Here is a 7,193-nt window from a genome sequence, read left to right on the forward strand (position 1 = left end):
TCTTTCTTACTAGCTTCTTCTGTTGGTTTCTTATGGTTGATCAATTGTGGTTTGTAACGTATGATGAATGATTGTAACTATGGTTTATCACCTATGGCTTGCTGTTTATATGTCTATGGAGATTCTCAGCCCTCCAGGTCATGGTTGTTCCCAAAGGTGCCTCTTGACGAGGCAACTGGACTTTCTGGTTTTTCTTTGAAGACGTTTCGCTTCTCATCTGAGAAGCTGAAGAAGATTGAAGAATTCTTGAATGAGAAGCGAAACGTTTTCAAAGAAAAACCAGAAAGTCCAGTTGCTGTTTATATGTATACTGAGAGCTTATGCACCAGAGACAAATTCCTTGGGTGTCCAAGCACTTGGCCAATAAAAAATTCTGTTCTGTTCTGTTCTGTCTGTCCTGTCCTGTTCCATCCTACCCTACCCTACACTACCCTACCCTACGCCATGCTACTCTATAATACCTTACTCTACCCTAATCTACTCTACCCTATCCTACACTACTCTATGCTATGTTACTCTACCTTACCCTACCCTACCCTATGCTACCTTACCCTACTCTACCCTACTCTACCTTACCCTATGCTATGCTACCCTACCTTACCTTATCCTATCCTACTCTACTCTATGCTATGCTATGTTACGCTACCCTACCTTACTCTACCCTACCCTACACTATGCTATGCTACACTACGCTACCTTAACTTACCCTAGCCTACCCTATCCTACACTATGCTACTCTACGGTACCTTACCCTACCCTAATCTACTCTACCCTATCCTACCTAACTCTAAGCTATGCTACTCTACCTTACCCTACCCTACCCTATGCTACCGTACCCTACTCTATCCTACTCTAGCTTACCCTATGCTATGGTACCCTACCCTACCTTATCCTATCCTACTCTACGCTATGCTATGCTATGTTACACTACTCTACCTTACCCTACTCTACTCTACCCTACCCTACCCTATGCTATGCTGCACTATGCTACCTTACCTTACCCTACCCTACCCTACCTTATGCTATGATACAATACACTATCCTACTCTACCTTACTCTACCCTACCCTACACTATACTACTCTACCCTACCTTACCCTATCCCCATGATGGCGAATCTATGGCACGCATGCCACAAGTGGCATGCAGAGCTATTTGTGCCAGCATGCGAGCTGCAGGAAAACTTATCTCACTGTGCATGTGCGTGCTTCACAGCTGATTTTTCAGCTCATTTGAGGCCTTTTTTGGCCTCCCAGAGGCTTGAGGAAAGCTTTTGCAGGCTGAAAAATAGGCCCATTTTGTAATACCGGAAGTGACAAAAATGGGCCTATTATTCATCCTGAAAAGCCTTGCAGAGGCTTTTTCCAAGCCTCTGGGAGACCAAAAAAGGCCTCAAACCAGCCCAAAAATCAGCTGTGAGGTGCAGTGCACATAAGGGTGGCATGGGGTGGGGGGATGGGGCGGTATGTGTCGTGTCCGGCGCAGGAAGGAAACTCGGAGTCAGTGACAAAGTTCAGCTCTTTATTGTGCTCCAGTACATGCTTGGGGAAAAGAAGGAAAAACCCGGCTTTTATTTCCAAGCGCGGCGGCCCGCTGCCAATGACATATTTGAATCTCCCGCTCTTGGCTCGACCAATAGCGGGAGATTCTTAACGGACAATCAGGGCGGCTTGCCCAACCAATCCAGTTGCCGCGCGCTTTAGCCAATCGCAGCGCGGGTTTGCAAGTATGTTAATTCTAACCAATCCGGTTTCGCGTGCTTTAGCCAATCGCAGCGGGGTTTGCAAGTATGTTAATTCTTTGTACAGAACACCCCTCCCCTCTTGGTTCGTTCCTACGCAACGTAGTCCCGTAAGTAGGCGGGGCTCCGTACTTGTCTACTGGACCTGCGCAGGTCAGTTGTTTCCTGGTTCCCGGCCTGTTCGGTCGGGGTTTTTGTTGCTCTCAGTCTATTTGATGGAATCGTCTGGAGTGTGGGCCTGCTGCTGCAGCTCCCTCCCGGTCTACCCGGGTTGGTCGAGCTGCGGCTTTTGCCGCTCCCGCTTGGTCTTTCCGGGCTGGTCGAGCTGGCTTGGCTGCTTTTCCTTGGTGCGGCTTCGAGTTGGCTGATATCTGGTGAGTATAGTTGGTTGTGTTCTATTCTTTCTTGGTCCCCTGTATTTTCCCTCCCCCTTGGTTAGTGTTAATGGGGTTGTCTGTGTTTGCTTGCGTGTCGGTTGTGTTTTTTATTCGAGATCTTAACTGATCTATGTGGCGTTTCCATGCTTGCCCGTCCGTTGTTTGTAGTCTGTATGAATGGGGACCTGTTATTTGGGTTATAGTTGCCGGTACCCATAGTGGGTCTCCGGTAAGGTTTTTTGCGTAGACTGCATCGCCTGGTTTAAATGCCCGGTGTTTGCTTGATGAGTCCGGGGGCTTCTCCGGGTTGTATGTGGGGTGCAGTCTGTCAAGTGGGGACCTTAGTTTCCTCCCATCAGTAATTCTGCCGGGCTTTTGTTGGTTGTCGTGTTAGGGGTTATATGTTGTATTAGAAGCAGTTTATTTATTTTTCCTGTATATTCCCGTGCTCGATTTTCTGGATGGTTTTCTTTGTGAATTGGACCATCCGTTCGCCCTACCGTTGGCCGCCGGATGAGCCGTCGCTGTCAAGGCGTGTCGTATGCCCTTTTCTGCTAGGAATTTTTCAATTCCAGCGAGGTGAATTGGGGCCCGTTGTCCGACACGGCGACATCCGGAAGGCCGTGGGTCGCGAACAGTTTATTTAGTACCCTGGTGATGGCTTCAGTTGTGGTGGTTTTCATGTCGCACCTCCAGCCAATTGGAGTAAGCGTCCACCGTGATGAGGAATGTGTGCCCCTTGTGGGACCGGCAAAGTCTATATGTACTCTAGACCATGGTCCCTGGGGGTCTCCCATTCTAATATTGGCGCGGCAGGGGATTTGGTCTGGTTTCTTGGCAGCGTGAACACCTGGCCACCCACCCTTCAATTTCTTTGTCTATGCCTGGCCACCACGCGTAACTTCTGGCCAAGGCTTTTGTTCGTACGATGCCTGGGTGCCCGTCATGCAGAAGTTTTAACACTTTCCTTGCAACTTCTCTGGTACGACCACCCTGTCCCCCATAACAAACAACCTTTCTGTAGAGATAGTTCGGTTTGTCTGTTTCTGAAGGGTTTGAATGATTCGTCGTTGTCTTTTTCCGGCCACCCTTTCTCTACCCAGTGCAATACCTGCGCCAGACGTTTGTCTTTATTTGTTTCTCGGGCAATGTCTGGCGCGGTTATGGGCAGATCGGGTAGCGCCTCTATGCTGAGGGTGGTCGTCGTGGGTGCTGGGTCGTCATCGAGGTCGGGTAATGGTGAACGGCTTAGTGCGTCTGCATGGGTGATTGTCTTACCGGGCGGTGTATGAGCCGGTAGTCGTAAGCGGCGAGGAATTCGGACCACCTTGTCATCCTGGGGGATATGATGTTCGGTGTGGCCCTGTTTCCCGCCAGGATTCCTAGCAACGGTTTGTGATCTGTGATAATTGTGATCGACGGCCGTAAAGATACTCGTGGAATTTCTTTACGGCTGCGACGATGGCAAGGGCTTCCTTGTCTAGTTGGCTGTAGTTTCTTTCTGGCTTGCTAAGTGTTCTTGAGAAAAATGCAATGGGTGCTTCTTTTCCGTCCGTTAGGGTATGGCTGAGGACGGCACCGACGCCAAAAGGTGAGGCGTCGCATGTGACGGTAAGGGTAGAGTCTCGTTGTATTGTATGAGGACGGCGTCCGAGGTTAGCAGGTCTTTTGTTTTCCTGAATGCGGTTTCCTCACGCGTCCCCCAGGACCATTTTGATGTTTTATCCAGTAGCCTATGCAAAGGCTCCGCCGCGGTTGCCTTTTGGGGTAAGAACACGTTATAAAAATTGAGTAGTCCCAGAAATGCCTGTAACTCTGTCTTGTTTTTGGGGGTGGGCTTCCTTGATGGCTTTTACTTTGTCCCTGGTCGGGTGGATGCCATGTCGGTCTAGGAGGTATCCCAGAAACTCGACTTTCTCTGTGTAAAGTTGGCATTTTCTCTTTTCACTTTTAAACCGGCCCCTTTGAATTTCTCTAGTACTTCCCTTAGGCGACCCTCTAGTTCTTCCCGGTTGGTTGCTGATACTAGTACGTCATCGAAGTAAGGGACCACCCCTTTTATTCCTTGTAGGAGTCTCTCCATGAGGCTTTGAAAAATCCCGGGGCCACGCTGACTCCAAACTGGAGTCGGTTACAACAACGCCCCGGTGGGTAACAATAGTCTGTGCTTGGCGGTTTCGTCATCGACCGGCAGCTGCTGATAGGCTTGTGCCAGGTCGAGCTTGCAAGACTTTACCCCCCAGTGAGTGAAGTAGATGTTGCACGACTGGGACGGGGTATGCGCTTTGTTGCAGGCGCAGTTGAGGGTGGCCTTATAGTCCCCACAAATCCTTATTGACCCGTCTGGCTTAACTGGGGTGACTATTGGGGTCTCCCACCGGGCGTGATCAATTGGCTGCAGAACCCCCTGTTTGACAAGCTTGTCTAGCTGCTCGTCTATCTTCCCCGAAGCGCGAAAGGCACCCGCCTCGGCTTTAGGCGGATGGGGTTGACGTTTGGGTCTAAACTGAAAGAGATAGGGGGTCCCGGTACTTGCCTAAGGTGCCGTCGAATACTTCCTGGAAGTCCTTAGCCAGCTGCTGTTCCCAGTCGGTTTCCTCAGTGCGGTTTATCCCGGTGACCCGATGCCCAATGGTGCGAACCATTGGAGTCCCAGGAGGCTTGGTCGGTTCCGGTCCACTATTGTGATGGGAAGTTTTGCGGTGCGGTCCTTGAAGGCTACATTGAACTGTCCGGTCCCGATGACGGGGATGCGGTTCCCTTGGTAGTCTTTGACTATCAATCTTTGGTTCTCTAGTTCAGCCTTGTGGAGATTTGGTACTAGTCGCTTGATTTCTTCCCAGGCGATCATGGAAAGGTAGGACCGGAGTCCACCTCCATGCGGCAAAGCTCGCCCTCGATGCTTACTTCCACGTAGACCTTACGGGCATCGTTGGTCTCGGCGTGGCCATTGTGAGTGTCTGGTGGGTTTCCTCCCTCTGTTGGTCTCCCGTTTCGTCGGCCCCGGCTGTCCCTATTCCAACGAGTGTCGGGTTGGTGCTCTCGGTTCCTGGGGAGGTGTTGTCTCGCTGCCGGTTGCTCGGCTCTCGGCGTCGGGGCTGTAATTTTTCGAAGCCGGCAGACTCGGGCGATGTGGCCCCTCTTGTTGCAATTCCGACAGGTCGCGTCGAAAAACGGCAGTCTGCTCGGTAGTGGTTGCCCCGCACCCGCACACTGGGTCCCGACTTACGACCTCGTTGGTCTCGTCGTGTCTGGAGCCGATGGACGTCTTCTTCTTCTTCTTCGTCTGGGGTGTCCGAGGCGGAGTCCAGGTCGCCGTGGTGTGTGGCGGTTTCTCGGCGGTTAGCCTCGGGGTTGTCGGTGCGGTCCCCGTTCTCCGCTTCCGTAGTCGAGCTGCCGATTTCTTGGTGGCTTCGGCGGCGGACGCTTCTGCCAGGGCGACGCCGAGACTGATGTCCCCCTTTGCCATTAGACGGCTTTTCAGTGCCTGGTCTCGGAGACCTAGGACCACGCGGTCTCGGAGGACGTCGTCTAGTTCATGGAATTCGCACAAACCCCGAGGTCCCTTAGAGCGGCTATGAAGTCGTTTATGCTCTCGTCCTGCCGCTGATTTCGCCGGTAGAATTCGTCTCGTCGGATGAGGATGGGCACGGTAGGAGCGTAGTGGTTTTTAGTAATGGCGCAAGGTCGGCCCAGTCCATCGTCTTTACGTCGGCGCGGGTTTGGCGAGGGCTTTCGCCATTTTGAACACTGCGGGCCCGCAATGTGTCAGGAAAACAGCCCTTTTCTTGTTTCCGTTGGCATCCTTCAAGTTGTTACTCTCGAGGTACATCTGGAAACGGTCAGCGTACGATTCCCAGTCCTCGGTAGTCGGGTTGAATTGTGCGGGCGGAGTGAGGCCGCCATCGTGTTGGTCTTTGTCTTCCTCCGGACACGTGCTTGGTGGTTCCTTCTTGGATCCCACCCTCGTCGCCAGTGTCGTGTCCGGCGCAGGAAGGAAACTCGGAGTCAGTGACAAAGTTCAGCTCTTTATTGTGCTCCAGTACATGCTTGGGGAAAAGAAGGAAAAACCCGGCTTTTATTTCCAAGCCGCGGCGCCCGCGGCCAATGACATTGTTTCGAATCTCCCGCTCTTGGCTCGACCAATAGCGGGAGATTCTTAACGGACCAATCAGGGCGGCTTGCCCAACCAATCCGGTTGCCGCGCGCTTTAGCCAATCGCAGCGGGTTTGCAAGTATGTTAATTCTAACCAATCCGGTTTCCGCGTGCTTTAGCCAATCGCATGGCGCGGGTTTGCAAGTATGTTAATTCTTTGTACAGAACAGTATGCATTGCATTCTGGATGCTAGAACATAAGTCTGTGCATGCTGGCACGCATGCAATTTTTGGCACAGGAGCCCAAAAAGATTAGCCACCACTGCCCTATCCTATCCTATTTATTTTATTTATTGATTTGATTTGTCAATCGTTTACAAGATAATAGGTCTAAGAATAAACATGAGTATGAATACAGGAAATAGGTATGAATAAATGGGGAGAATAGGACAGGGACGGTAGGCACGATTGTGCGCTTATGCACAATCCTATCCTATTCCTTTCTTGCTTTGCCTGCGCATAGGTAGCTTCTGCACCTGAGACAAATTCCTCGTGTGTCCAACAGCACCTGGCCAAATAACGTATTCAAATAAAGTAGCCAAGGTTGGACAACTCTGGTCTAACTGCTTGTATAGAAGACTAGCATGTGCATGGTGGGCACTTAGTAGATGTGAGTAGCTCAACAGAACAAACCTGAGGCATGGCAATGATCCCAAAAGAGTCTTGCATGGAAGACAGAGAGAGAGGGGGAGGGAGGGGAGGAGAGAGAGAAGCCGGTATCAATTTCTGTAGCCATCCATTTGTTCCCTTTAATGGTTTTTGTTCTCTTCTCTTTGCCCCCAATATGCATTAAACTTCATTAACAATACAAGATGCTACGATTTACATTTTATTTCCCTAATGGATGAAAATGAAATACAACCAGGAAGAGAATGCTTGTAATTGCAGAGTTGAAGCTTTGAGCTGTAAATGTTTGTTTT

The sequence above is a fragment of the Notechis scutatus genome, chromosome 4 (genome assembly GCF_049901735.1).
Source record: "Notechis scutatus isolate UNSWTSFEM ecotype Mainland chromosome 4, rNotScu1.2, whole genome shotgun sequence".
NCBI classification, from domain to species: domain Eukaryota; kingdom Metazoa; phylum Chordata; class Lepidosauria; order Squamata; family Elapidae; genus Notechis; species Notechis scutatus.